Consider the following 15,261-nt stretch of genomic DNA (forward strand, 5'->3'; position numbering starts at 1 on the left):
GATCTCTGCGCTGCCGCACCCCATCGCCGGAGCAGCGTCGGCGCGTTAAACCCCACAATCAATCGATATAATTTGCCTCACTCGGCAACACCAGTTGCAACGATGGGGTCACGCTGCTAAGCCTCAGTGTCGCTTTTGAAGAATCCTGATGGCGGTTGCTCAAGACTAAAGCAAATCTTCGTCGCGTCCCTCGGGAGCCCTTCAGGTGCCGACACTCCCTTGCCTGGCTGCCCTTACTGCTTCGTAGACGCAGTGCGCAGACATCTGTACGTCTTAAGTCGGGAAGGGGATCGCCGCCTCCCAGGACCATAAAACCACGGTCCCAGCGTTTGCGCATCACTCGGCAACTCACTAAAAAAAGCGTAACCCTCCTTTAAAAAACACCGATCGGAATTGTTATGACAAATATCTGTCGATGGGATTTTTACCCTAATTATAAAAACTTCGAAAAGCTTTTGCACTCAAGACATGTCTTACCTAATATTATTTAAACTTTTATTCTCGCGTCAGTTTGGTTTTCTGCCCGGTTATTTTACAGAGCTTTCACGTTTTTATCTTACTGATGAAATTATAACGAAGTCATTTAGGAGGGCTTACTTTTTCGTGCTGTATCATTCGACCATACCAAACCAGTGACCAATTTACGCTCTCAATCCTACAACACAAATTTGAATCATTTGGCATTTCTGGCCCTCGTTTGAGCTCATTCGCGTTTTTTTGATCGATCGACGTCAAATGATGCAAATAAAGGTCACTTTTGCTGCACAAAAACAGTTACAGAGAAGTTCCTCTGGTCTAGGCCGTCTATTTTTCTTGCTATTTAATTATGAATTGCCTAGTGTGCTTTAAAGCTCAAGATGTCTGTTATAAGCGGATGACGCCACTATATTGACGTCCAGCAGCAATCTTAAAGCACTTCAAAATGGACTAAGCTCGGACCTTATCAGCATCCCCCAGTGGAGCGTGAACAATCAATTGCCACAGAAGCCTACAAAACAACAATTACGGCATTTTATACCCGAACAAACGGTTACCTCGCATCTTTCTGCTGTAATATATGATCCCACAATACCTCCTTCAGAGAGCACTTGGTATCTTGCCGTAATTTTGGATGAACACCTGAAAAGGAAAGTTTGACATCCACCTAAATGCAGCCATACGGCTACAATCCTGGGTCAGGACGAATTTTTCTTCAACTGCGAAGTTTCCGAGAAAGCTGTATAGCTTTCGTTTGTAGCCGTATGGCTGCATTTAGGTGGATGTCAAACTTTCCTTTACAGAAACACACTACACCTTGGGGATGTCCCCTAAATCTGGTCGATTAACACCTGTCCTTCACTTCGAGTTGTTGATCAATTCGCTTTCGCGCTACTAACAACTAGCCTCCTGGTTAGCTCAGGTGGTAGAGCGACTGCTCCGGTTAAGCAGTGATCCCGGGTTCGAATCCTGGACCAGGACGAATTTTTCTTCAACTGCGAAGTTTCCGAGAAAGCTGTATAGCCTTCCTTTGTAGCCGTATGACTGCATTTAGGTGGATGTCAAACTTTTCTTTACAGAAACTTACTCCACCTTGGGGATTTCCCCTAAATCTGGTCGATGAACATCTGAACTTTTATGCTCATCCGCAGTCACCTTATAAAAAGGTTTCGTTGGGTTTTCATGACATTCTTAAAGCACGACCATGCTTTCCGCGACGGTTCAAGGATCGATTATATTTTTGCCTCCGCCATCGTGGAACGAGGCCCTTGCGGATGCAGGGATTCTCTATGGGATTCTCGACCTTCACAGGAATCGTCTTGGAATGCTTCTTGACAGAATTGTGAAGTCCGTTCTTACAGGTTGGTGATAGTGTCTGGAAAGGGTTCAGGATCTTTGCGAAAGGATTCCCAGTCGGTGAGTGTGGCTCGACTGATGCGAGGTTTGAGTGCGACGCGGAATATAGTGATACCGATAATGTGATGATCGCTGCCCAATGTGTCTTATAGGCACTGCCATTCTAGGTAGGACATATTAAGTTAAAAGGTGAGGTCAGGTTTCGTATCTTGTGATACACTGTTGCCCAGCCGCGTAGGGGTGGTAATGTTGTTGCAGAGAGTGGGAACGTGCTGCAAGGTGGCGTTGAGTAAGGTGCGCATGCGTGGTGTGGAGGGTTGAAATGACCTAAAGAATGAGAGTAGCGGTGTGAGAGGTGCGAATTCAGTGTTGAATGAGGTGGTCGATGACGATGAGGGAGTGAGTTGGAGGGCTTTAGATGTTGAGAATAAACAGGCTTGTGCTTTTCGGGGGGGGGGGGGGGGAGAGGGCACAATTTCTAGAAAGGTAAGAGCGTTGTGCGAGGCAATATTGTGTAGATGGGCGGCGAGAGTTTTGGATACGAGTTTGGCAGGGTGGTGCCTCGGATGTTGAGTACATGCTTCGTAGCGCCTGAGTTTTGGTGAAGAGGTGTACGAGTCTTGAAGCACCAAAATCTCAGGTTGGTTTAGCTGAGTTTAATGGCTGAGTTGAAAGCGTTTGCTGTGGAAAGAGCAGCAATTCTATAGGACAATTGTAACCATAGAGGCATCAGTCATCAGGAAGGGGGGTTATAGAGGCAAATTCCTCCTCGCTGTTCTGATCGATTTTAGTCTTTTTTTGGTTGTGCGTTTGTTCAAGCTCAAGGCAGTCGAGACGGAGATGAAGAGATTGACTTATCTGGGTGACAGAGCAGTTGGATTGTTCTACGGCTGTAATTCGGGTTCTCGTGGTTTCTCCGAGCTGGACGATTGATTGGGTAATTGTGGCTAGGGTTTGGTTTACTTCAAGAAGAGCTACTTGTATTTTCCTCTCTATGAGCACCAAAATCTCTTCAGCAGGCATGATGGTTGGAGGAAGAGGAGCTGACGGGGAAGATAAGGGCGCACATTGTTTAGCTTGAACATGATTTTCGTGCTGGCAAAGGCGATCGCTACTGCGAGTGCGTGATTACTGCTGAAGGGCTTCTATGCGTCATAGAAGCATCGAGTTTTATTGCGTATTTCTGTGAGGAGGGCATCGATGGCGGACGAAGATGAGGTGGCAGGTGTGGTGTGTGTGTGGACGGTAGTGTGGGTATGAGTGGCGAATTGCGTGGCTTGAAGGGGAGGAAAATGTTGAGCAGTGGGAGCGCTACGAAGGGTCTGTGACCTGCTCACCGGTTTGGTAGTTCGAGCCTGATTTGTTGTGTCCGGAAGCTTGCTATTGTAGGTCGAGAGTGGTGGCTGCATTGGATGTTTCTGCTTGACCACAGGCGGCGTTGGAATCAGGCGTTGGGGAAAGTCCTTGGAAGCGGTGATGTGGGGAAGGTCACACAGCTTGCAATTTGCTGATTATTGATGGTGATAGGTGGGACTAGGAGTTGCCCAGCCAGGACGGACTTGTTGGTCGGCGTGCGGGCAGACGTCCTGTCGATGGTCGACTTCTCCGCACAGTCGGCAGAACTGAACAGTTCTTCGAAACGGGCGGCCACGGTAGATGAGACTGCGGACTTTTATAAAAAGGAGACGTGCGGGCCTTGAAATGTGAGGAGGGCTGACCTGGTTCGACCCAGCATGCATAAGTGAAGAAGGCGAGGTTCATTAGGTATGAAGAGGGACTGGAGGTTCTCGTTTGTGATGCCGGGGTCTAGGCTGTGAATGACTCTACAGCAGGCGTCAGGTGGAGGCCTCAAGTACACGAGAAGTTCGTATAGGATAGAGTTGAGTTGAACTGAAGGGATGCGGCTGAGGGTTACGGCGTGAGTTTCACTCGGTGTACTAGCTACAATGAGGTCATGAAGTGTCTGAATTTTAATTGCAATTTGAGAGAATTCCTGCAGCGGAATGTTGCTTGCTGTCGCTAAGCTATGTGTGAGAAGGTGAGGCGACCAGGCTCAAAGGTTGAGGCCACATTCGGGGCGATAGTTCACGGTGTAATTATTGGGAGGCAGGTGTGGTTGAGGGTTGCACCGCTTCTTGGAGGCATCTCCCGATGGAGCGGCTGGTAGCGACCCTGTCGTATGGTTTGTAACGATGTTTGGGACAAGAGCTGTCTTCTTCTTGACGTGTGAGTATCAAACTTGGATCCACGGGGTGTCGGCGGGATTGGTGCGGCCACTGCGCGTCGATGTCCATGTTCTCGGTAGAACCGGCACGAGTGGTCGGAGAGGAATCCGCGTCCGCCGGCATGCTTGCAAATGCCACAACAGGAGCCGGGAACCGGCTCGTCAAAGCGTTAAGGTTAGCGCATTGACGCTAACTTGCAAACTTGATAGGCCATAATTCAGGGGAAAAGAACAATGGGTGTTCACAGATGCAGCTTGCTATCAGGAAGCCGACGGTATAGTTTTGGGTGGCAGGGCTCGAAAGTCACTCTTGTAGAAATCGGAAAAATTTAGTTTTTGCCATAAATGTAAATGATTGCATTATGTTTTCTTTTGTGAGTCATAAACCTTGTGTTTACTCAAGCGTTTGAGACAATTCGGGAGTTGATATTGTGTTATACATGTTATGTTTGGTAAACCAACACCCCAAATGGGGACGAATTTGTAGTTTATATTTCAAAACGAGTATATTTGTCTACAACGAGACGAAATGTCTTTCTGTACTTTCTGCATATTTTACAAGAACTCTGTAGATAATTGTTCTTTTTGTGTATGAACTCTTTTGCGCATTACTTCTCTTTTGTACCTAAGTGCATTCAAATGGTCTGCTGGGCCCTGTATATCTCGACACGCAGCTTTTACTCTAGGAGACCGCCCAAGTCTGTATATTCTGTGGAAAATGAAAATTAAATGTATGTATGTATGTATGTATGTATGTATGTATGTATGTATGTATGTATGTATGTATGTATGTATGTATGTATGTATGTATGTATGTATGTATGTAGGTATGTATGTATGTATGTATGTATGTATGTATGTATGTATGTATGTATGTATGTATGTATGTATGTGTGTATGTATGTATGTATGTATGTATGTATGTATGTATGTATGTATGTATGTATGTATGTATGTATTTATGTATGTATGTATGTGTGTATGTATGTATGTATGTATGTATGTATGTATGTATGTAGGCATGTAAAGGGTCTCCATCACGGCTATAAATAAATATAAAGTGTGCTTGTAACCTCAAAATACGTGCAAAAACATTCTGAGACGATCGTAGAAAGGGTGGAAGGCTATCTACTTTAGCAATTGAACATTGGTTATATCGGAAGGCTCCAGTTATGGCCGCGTGTTTACACAGAGCTGCGCTAGTTTGCAACGTTTCGGTAGAAAATCCGCAATGTAAGTTTTAAACCTTCCAGATACCTCTTTCATGCAGTTTTAGACCACCTTTGTACCAAAAATAAACCTCCAATTAGCGAGACTTTCACATATATAAACGTTTTCTTTTCCTCGGTGCGGGTGAAAACAAAGCTAGTTATCTTCAGTTAACTAGTTACACATGAAAACAAAGCTAGTTATCTTCAGCAGCAAGGTGACGCCCTAAAGGCGATACTGGCGTTTTCGCGTTGCTTTTCTAATAGTAGCTGAGCTCAGTTGGATCATCTCTGTTATTTTCGTCTTACTTGGCATTCGTTGAGACTGTCATCAATTTATGCAGTATTTCAAGCGTCGGTATGCTCCCTCTGACGGGTGCGGCTTCGTGTTTGCCGCCGACAACATCGCCCACGGACCAACCGCAGAGTTAACCACCCGGCCCAGGGATGGGGCCGGGTTCCCCTGCCGCTTCACTGTTTGCAGGCTCTTCAGAACCACCTGCAGCTACAACAAGCCCCTGCAGCACCCATCTTGGGTCGTGCAAGTGATTCCTCTGATTAATCCCGCTGATCAGCCTCTGCCGGATGATATAGATGAGATGTGAGAACTCACTGACTCTGCTTCCGACACGCTCATCTACGTTAATCTACGCTCATCTACGTTTCCTCTCCGCTCCGGTAGCAGAGGAAACTGACCCATTTCAGCCTGTGCCACCCCCGAAGTGCTGTCGTGCCTCGAAACGTTCAAACAGGCCTCTTGGTATCAGCATGACCCCGAGCCCCTTGAGACACGGCGTCGTCCTATTCATAAAGCCAGTCGACGCATCCAAAGTCATTACGCGGTACAATCCCCTTGCTGCAAAAGACGGATCGGAGTCAATGGCTCCAAACGGAGTGCTGCAAGTGCGTCCAAACTACCGCCTGGACCTTTTCGCAATAGACACATGAAATGCGGACGCCACCGAGTGCCTGTTGAAAATCTCTTCTATTGCTGCTTTTCCCGTGAAGGCAGATGAACCACGACCCAGCAACTGTGGCTTGGATGTAATCCGGGGTGTTACCAAGGACCTATCCGATCCCGAAACCCTAAGCGCGTTGCACCTCAGAGTGCAGTTCAGTCCGCTCGAAGACTAGGCAAGGTATCAGAGAGTGTACAAATCGTTTTCTCTACAGAACGTATACCTGAGCACGTCGTCATCGGTTACACGTGCTATCGTGCGTATGACTACGTAGAAAAACTTCGACAATGCAAAAAATGACAGTGGTTCGGACACGTGGCAGAAGTTTTCAAATTCTCGCTTCGCTGTTCCAAGTACGGTGACAGTCATAATAGTGCGTCCTGTTGTGCTGACAAGCTAAGATGCCCTAACTGAAGCAAAACGTACGAGTTCACCTTTCTTCACTACTCCGTCTACCACCATCAGAAGGCGATTTTGAAAATCAGGACTGCAAACCATGTTGACTACAAGTCAGCAAACTCAGCCCTACTACAGTGGCGTCACACTGGGTGCAAAGACTCTGAAAATCCAGAACCGCCACCTGCGGGTCTCATCTCCACCAATGTCGATGAGGACTTCGCGGCTCCACCGGTCCCATAGCGCGAGCCCAGCAGCATCATTCTGCTGCAGAAGCTCTGCCAGAGCTGGAGGCAAGAATAACCCCCGCGTCTTCTTCACAAGATGCGTCACTGCCTGCATCGGCAGCAGCGCCTCTTTCGCAACCAGCCAAGACTCCTACTTTAGCTGCACAGTGTTCAAAATTTCCCCGTCGGACGCTTAGGCAAGCGCAGTGTGCAGTTGAGCGAAGTACCGAGGGCTGGTATTCGGTGCTGTTGTCTCTGGCGGAGGCTGTTCGTATGTTTCTCGCCCCTCTCACGCCCCCCGTAGCTGTGGCGCTCTTGACTCTCCTCAACTATGTCTCTCCTTTCATTGCACAAGGGCGGTAGCTGCTGCGACTCGTGTGGTGACAGCCCCCTGAGGTAACAAAATGTGTGGCAAAGCGACCATTTTGCAGTGCAATGCCTGAGGACTCATACAGCACCTCTCAGAAGTATGAACTTCCTCTAAAGCACAAATTTCCCGTGATTACTATCTGAGAATCATGAGTGTCGTGCGAGATACGCCTTTCCTGTACACAGTTGTGAGTCCAAGACTGACGTAGAAATATCGAGATTTAGTGGCCTTTAGAAATGACCTCACCACAGTGGTGCATAGTTTACCACCAGACGTATAGAATGAATACGTGGCAGCCACTATTCATTCCTTCGTCTATCCTTCTATCCTTCCAAATAATTGCTGCTTACATTCCGCCTGGTGTGCATTAAATACAAACCGCCTTGACAGCATCATCAGCGCCACATCAGCCCCGCACATTTGTACTGAAGATTTAAACGCTCACCACCCCTCCCGGCGCAGTATATAAAGTGCAACAAGGTCGAGAACTGGGCCAGTATATAAACGACTGTCAAAGGGCTGCGCCTCCTTTACCATGCTCAAAGACAGGGCATGTACGTGGTCAACACTGGAGAGCCGACATTCTTTCGGGGCAAGGTATCAAGTACCCTTGAAGTCACGGTCGTCTCATCGCATATTATTGCTAGGACAAGCTAGACAGCGGATATTGAAGGGCATGGTAGTGATTATGTGCAGACATACATTTCAGTGAATGGTCGTACGGGTATCCGCGAACGGCGTGTAATTCGCTGTTCAAATTGGGTAGCAGTCACAACTGTGATGAAGGAGGGTGGAGGTTCAGTCAGCTCATATGACACTTAGAACTTTGTTGAGCGCAGTAAAGAGAACAGAGGAGGAGATATGCAAGGACGAGCGCTACCTACAATTGAATTTTAATAACAACCACGGGACATATACATAGAAAAAAATCACAACACGCTCAAATGACTATGAGGTTTATCACATCACTGCACAACACGCCACGCACTCGTCAGGCACGAACAGGTGATACATTCTTATCTAAGAAGGCCAGCTCTTCCGAACTCAAAGATATGAATGTCGAACTGACGCAGTCACCCATCCGCTGCATTTCCGCAGCCTCAACAATCTCTCGCGATACAAGGTGGTGCATTAAAGACCATACTCGTGTTATTGCGTTGGTGTTCCCACAGTGTACAAGTAAATCAGCTCCACAGGTGCATTTTCGGTCAAGTTACGTCCAAAAGCTGGAACGTACACAAACCGGGGACAAACCGCCACAGTAGCTCCGAGAACGTTCCACTCAGGGCGGACGAATATAAACGCAGCTCAGCGAAGTTTAGACGTTTCGTCAAGAAATGCGCCGTGTGAGTTCTAATGGGTTTGCACTCCTCTTCAATAATGTTTTAGAGCTCAGGTGTACTAAATTTGAACTTTCTAGCACCAGTAGTTTCACAGATATCAGCGTTTTCTTTTTCTCGGCGTTGCGGCGGACGCGCACGTTTACTAATACTCGTGTAAAACACAGCTAGGTGATTTCTCCGATAGGGTGACGCCATAAAGGCCTTACTCGCGTTGTCACCTTGCTACTCCGATAGTTTGACAATTTAAATCAGCTCAATAGGTGCATTTTTCGTAAAGTTCCAGAGGAAAGCCAGAATAATGCAGTTGCCGTATGTTCGAGACGCTTCCACTCATAGTGGACGGGTTTGGATGGCGCTCCGCAAATAACTAATTTTTGTCAAGAAATCTGCCATGTAAGGTCAGTGTGGGAAACTAGAGATTTTTTCCCAGGTATACACTTGAGCATGCCAGTGGCTAACCATTCCCACGGCCAGACTGTCATCACTAAGTCAGTGTTCCAGCTCATTCTTTCCAAACCGCACGTTTAAAAAGCAAACGCGACAAACGCTGGGTCAATATCACTACACGCATGCGCGACAACGTCGCCAACAGGGTACTTATCTCGCTCTCCCTCTATTTTTTTCGTTTGGCTTCTAAGCCCATTCAATGCAGATGTGTACTGCTGCTTGCTCCAAAAGTAGCCATCATCTCTGCTACCTAAGGGGCTACACTAGAAAGGTTCAACCCCACTTTGATATCTCATAAGTACATGAAAAACGTTCTCTCACCTCAAAACGATCTGGCCACCCTGGTGTAGTAGCTGCCCGCCACCTCCCATGACTAACGAACTCAATTTTCGGCCCTCAGTCTTAAGCCGCTGCAGAGCACATGCCCACTGCGGCGGTGATAACAGCGATACAGCAGATGGTGCTAAAAATCTCTGGGTCTATACAGGACGCCTTGGGAAATACAAGACGCGTGATCCAGTGAACGCTGAAAATAGGGGGAAGCTTGAAAGCAACTAAGAGAAAGCTACCCATCGGAAACGATAGGATTTACTTACATAGAGATGAGCGGAGAAGGGGGAGGCACAACTTGGACGAGATAATAAAGGTAGCAGAACGATTCTACACCAAGCTACACCAGAAAACCAGAACGATTCTACGATTCTACGATTCTACACCAGAACGATTGTACACCAAGCGACGTTGCACAAGGGCAAACTAACCCAGTGTACAAGCTCAACTTGCGATGTCCCAGCAGTAACTAAAGAGAAAGTTAAAAAGGCTCTCAAAGGCATGAATACAGGAAACGGGGCAGGTGATGACGGAATAACCGGAGACCTTTACAAGGAGGGAGGAGATATTGTACTGAAGAAGCATGCAGTACTAATTTTAGAATGCGTCACGACTCTAAAAGTTCCCAAAGACTGAAAAAACCCCAACTGTTATCTGATTTATGAAAACGTAGAACACCAGGGCCTGAAGAATTACAGATTCACCAGCCTACTCTCGGTTGTTTTCAAGCTGCTTCTCAAAATTATAGTAGCCATATGCAGCAACCTGGGTTCGCAACAACCCAGACAGCAGGCTGGCTTTAGGCAAGGGCAATCAACACTGATGATATGCATGGCGCCAAATAATTGATAGAAAAATCTGCAGAGTAAACTAAGCCTTTTTACATAGCATTTATAGATTACGAAAAAGCATTTGATTCTGTACTCACCAGAGTCGTTCCAGAAACACTAAAATAACAGGGCATAGAAAAAACCTACGTTTAACTTCTGTGAGACATCAGATTAATGCACAGGCAGGATAACCGCCCAAAAGTTAAACCATAAATTTGCTATCCAAAATGGAGTGATACAGAAAAATACCATCAATTTAAAATATTCCAAGCATGTCTGGAAAGATTATTTAGAACGTTTGACTGTAAAAACATGGGACTAAAGATAAAGGGAGAATACTTCAGCCATTTGAGGTATGCGGACGGCATAGTAGTACTGAGTGAGACTGCCGACCACCTGAAAACAATGCGTGAGGAACTGCAATCAGAAAGTACGGCAATTGGGTCAAACTTAATAATTATTAAATCGAAAGTTATAAGGAATAAGCATGCGAAAATCGTCCTTGTCACCTTAGGAAACAAAACGCTAGAAGTAAAAAGAGCAACTACCTCGGACAAATGAAGAGTGCTGATATCAACAATGAGAGACAAATCTGCCGCAGGATAGGTATGTGTTGTATAGCATTCGGAAAGTATTCCCAAATAATGAAAAGTGTGCTAGCTATGCACTTAAAAAATCTACAAACAGTGGATTCGGAAGGTGTTGACATACAGAGTTGAAACTTGGCGCCTTAAGAAACAACTAGAACGCAAATTTAGATTGACTCAACGGACCACGGAACGAATGATGCTAGGTATAACACTCATGGACAAGAAACGGGCTACCTGGATCACAGAAAAACTATTGTTGATATCATACATCAAATAAATAAAAAAGACACGGATTTGGGCTGGCCATGTAGTGTGACGAAGCGGCAACCGGTGCACAATTAAACTAAAAAAAATGGACACTAAGTCAAGTATACAAGGGGAAGGCCAATAACACCGTGAAGGGATTAAACATGGAAATTTGATGGTGAACTGCAGACTCCAGAACCACAGGATAGGAGTTGCTGGAGATCAATGGGAGATGCCTGCGTCGGGCAGTGGACCTGAGTAGGCTGAAGATGACAATGACAATCATGATGGTGGTGGTAGCGGTGGTGGTTGTAATGGTGGTTGTGGTGGTGGTGATTGTATTTAAATTTAGTGGTGGCAATGTTTGGCCGTTCAAAATGGGCCATGATGAAAGCATTCGAAATATCAATGGCGTTCTGAAATATGTTGTTTTCCTGTGTAATTTGTTTCCTTGTAATTTCAGTTGCATTATTGGTGAAAATTCAATACCCATGTAGCTTAGAAAAATAACGATGGTATTATGGATCTGGTTTTCTAGATGTATTCTTTCGGTTTCTTTTATAGTAAAGTTAAGATGCTCAGATATGTTTGTAGTATTGTTTATAGATGGCATTGAATGGGAGCCTTTTAAGGTTTATATATTAATTTTCCTTTTTGCGGATTCTAATTGGTAAACTGGGGATCACTCACGCCTTTTGCAGCAAAAACAAAAATTAACCTCTAACCTGATCGAAATGATAAAGCCTACAGTGAATGCGAAAGGTGAACAAAATTCGGCATAACCATGCTCAGTATCTTGAAGTGGTGTAACAGGGCACCAGTCGGTGTTTTCTAATACTTCAGCATTTTTCTGTCATACAAAACTAACTGCATTTATATATTCCACAACAGTTCGCACATAATAAATGAAGGCTTTGCCTAAACGTCAATACCAAATGCATTTAAATATTCTACAACAGTTCGCACGTAATAAATGAAGGCGTTGCCTAAACTTCAAACTATCATTTATAGCGAAATTTTCTCGCAATGCTTCATTTTGAACGCATCGCGAAATATTCCCGACATTCGAAGTAACATCGTTTTTGCACATCAATACACCTTCTCATGGAAGGAAACTTACTTTATCTGTAATTAGGGGTGTCGCACTAACAGATCTTCCAATTTATTTATCACAATTGTGCACTATACACACACAGCTAAACCGATAACTGCATCTAAAAGAGCCTCAATTTGCCTCATTCTAAAATAGTGTCATGCATTTTATTACTTCTTACGTAGTTTGTCTCTAATGCATCATATTATTCTGAGCAAAAGTACAAAGAAAAGAGTAAAAGCATAAACTAGAGGGTTCCTTACGTGCACGATTTCCAAAAGATTACTAAAAATATTTGGAGGGTTCATAATGGGCGTGATGTGCAAGAGATTAAGAATATTCTGGCAACCTTTTCATCGCTCTTTAAACATTGTTACAGAATATACAAAGAGCCCTAAAACTCACACCCCACATACTGCAAATCGGCAAATAGGGAGGCATGCACAAACGTCTAATAAGCAACTTTTCTGTCAGTGTACGGAATGTTTACAAGGTAGCAAAAAAGACAAAGTTGTCCCTAAAACGTTTCGAAAATTATAAGAGGCCTGCAGCAGAGAAATACTTGTCAGGAAAGAATGCCAATTGTGCAATCGGGCGGCAATAACTAAATTCAGACAGCTTTACGATCTTCGTTACACCACATTAAAAATCTTCAAAGCCTCGTGTAGAAGAGATCCCCCGAATATTACAATTTATATGGGGTTTAACACGCCGAAATTGCACAGGTCGTCAGGCGTGGCGTAGTGGAGGGCTCTGGCCTAATTTGCACACCTGGGGATTTTTATATTGTGCGGAAATCTCGACCACACGGGTGTTTTTGCTTTTTGCGTCTATTAGAAAAGAGGCCGCCGCGGCCGGGAATGTAACCTGCGTCCTTGCACTCAGCAGCGGAACGCCTTAGCCACTGAGCCACTGCAGCGGGTACGGGAATGTCAGAGCTTCTGGGAGGTCATCAGGTAGATGCTGCTAATGTACCCTCAAAGATTCAATGAACAGCAGATAGATGGGTGTCGGTGTGATTCATACTTAAGACAACAAGTTTCTGAATTTAAAGAGGTCAAGGAAACGCGCGCAAAACCTTCCTGAAAACACTTTTACAGCCACACAAAACAGGCATACTCAGGTAGGTTGCAACGAAGATTTCAACGGTAGCAGTACATAGGGGCCAGTTATTTAACATTGGGTCCCTGGGTGATATTTTCATGTTGTGTGAGTCAGGAGAAGACCGACATTTTGTTCTTTTCAACCGCTACTCTCAACGCTGACTAGTAGAAAAAAGCAATGACTAGGAGACAGAAAGCAGAGTGACGTATAGCCACAGGTGGGTTCTAAATGGTCTCACTCGTGGTTCAAAGAACTCGACAATTGTGATTTATTGAATCAATTGTTAGTGCCGAATTGAAATCCAAAAAACAAATGAGGTAAAGGCTAATGTAGGCTCTACCAATTTGTGCAATGCACTGAGAGAGTAATAATGAGCTATTTTTGGTACAAAAAAAAGGCAATGACTCTTTCAGGCCTTTTCAGTAGCCTCATGCAATGCTACTTATACGCCTTCTCAGTAGCGGCATGAGGTTAAAAAACTGAGTGTAATAAAGCCTTGAAAGAAAACTAGTTGTTCTGCCGAGTCATAGTAGAAAAATGTTTATTGTCACGTTCCGGAACAGGAAATGGCTGTCGTTTAAAAAGCAAACTTTTGTGTCATGAGCTATACTTGCCGAGGCTGAGAAATTTCGCGTGGGTCCTGGAAAGCCGTGCTTCGTATGCGCGAGGAGCAGTGACGTCACAGGGCGCACAAAACTCTCTCACACACCCCAAGACCCATCGTCTTTGCCGACATTCGTTCCACACCTGGTAGCCCGGTCCAGTTGATGATTATGCGAGGGGTGGCCGGGTGTGGAACCGATGGCTGGCGCGTTGTAGCAACACCGGCGTGCACCTGTGGAACCAGCTAAGCCCTGGGGCGATTGGTAACGCTGCGCCGGAGTCGCTTGATAAATATACATGTTACATATTCCGAATACCGTGTCTGTGTCATTCAAGCAGCAGTAGGCATGATAATCAAGCTATCCTAGACAACCACGAAAACTACCCCGCACGGGGCACCTTGAGTAATCTTGGTGACGGTACTGGCGATACCGCGGACCCCGAGCCCCCCAACATAAGCTGTGCCCTACCGTGGTGATGTGTTTTTAAGGTGAAGGGTAGAAACCTCTAACGGTGGCCGTCGGAGCCTTGGTCAAGCTTCGGCCGATGGGCTCCCTGCCTGTCTACCAGGCAGGGAGCTCCGGGACCTCTTTGACTACCAGGGTAAGGTCAAAGGAGAAAGTACCCCCGTCTCCCTGCTTTTATACTATGATATATGGCTTCCAAATTTTCCAAATCCAAAGATCGGCCCCCTAAAAGGGGCCGCACCGAAGTATCCTTCCTTCCGTTGCCAACGACGAGTTTCCGAAAGCCGGACAACTATGCTAGGTTTTTGGTAATCGAATCTGTTGATGCGTCGAACCCCCTTGCCACAAAGTCTGTCTTCCTGATCTCCAAATTTCTTGAGGGCATTGTTGGTCAGTCCTACAAAGCCAAAAAACTCAGAACAGGAGAAGTTCTTGTAGAAGTGAATAACAAGCAACAAGCTACAAATCTCTTGACTCAAACTCGCATCGCAGATCTCGACATCAGGGTCACACCCCACCGCAGCCTTAATAGCTCCCAGGGTGTGATCTCTGAGTCAGATCTAATGAATGAAACTGACACCGATCTGTTGGAAGGCCTTAAGGACCAAGGTGTGACAGCAGTGAGGCGTATCATGATTCGTAGAGACAACAAGGAAATCCTAACAAAACATGTAATATTGACTTTTGACCATTCCACAGTTCCTGAATCAGTAAATGCAGGTTTCATTCATTGCCCCGTCAGGCCATACATCCCCAACCCCCGCCGGTGTTTTAAATGCCAGCGGTTTGGGCATGGCACTAACGCCTGCCGTGGTCGACTAACATGCGCCAAGTGCGCACAACACGATCATCCATCAGACAACTGCCCATCGCAAACCCTCATGTGTGCTAACTGCCAGGGGCCCCACGGGGCCTACTCTAGAACATGCGAGAAATTCAAACAGGAGAAGGAGATCATCAAGGTGAAAGTCACTGAGAACCTTACCTTCCC

Source organism: Haemaphysalis longicornis, unplaced genomic scaffold, assembly GCF_048455015.1.
Source record: "Haemaphysalis longicornis isolate Haplotype H1 unplaced genomic scaffold, Haemaphysalis longicornis Haplotype H1 scaffold_19, whole genome shotgun sequence".
Taxonomy (NCBI): Eukaryota; Metazoa; Arthropoda; class Arachnida; order Ixodida; family Ixodidae; genus Haemaphysalis; species Haemaphysalis longicornis.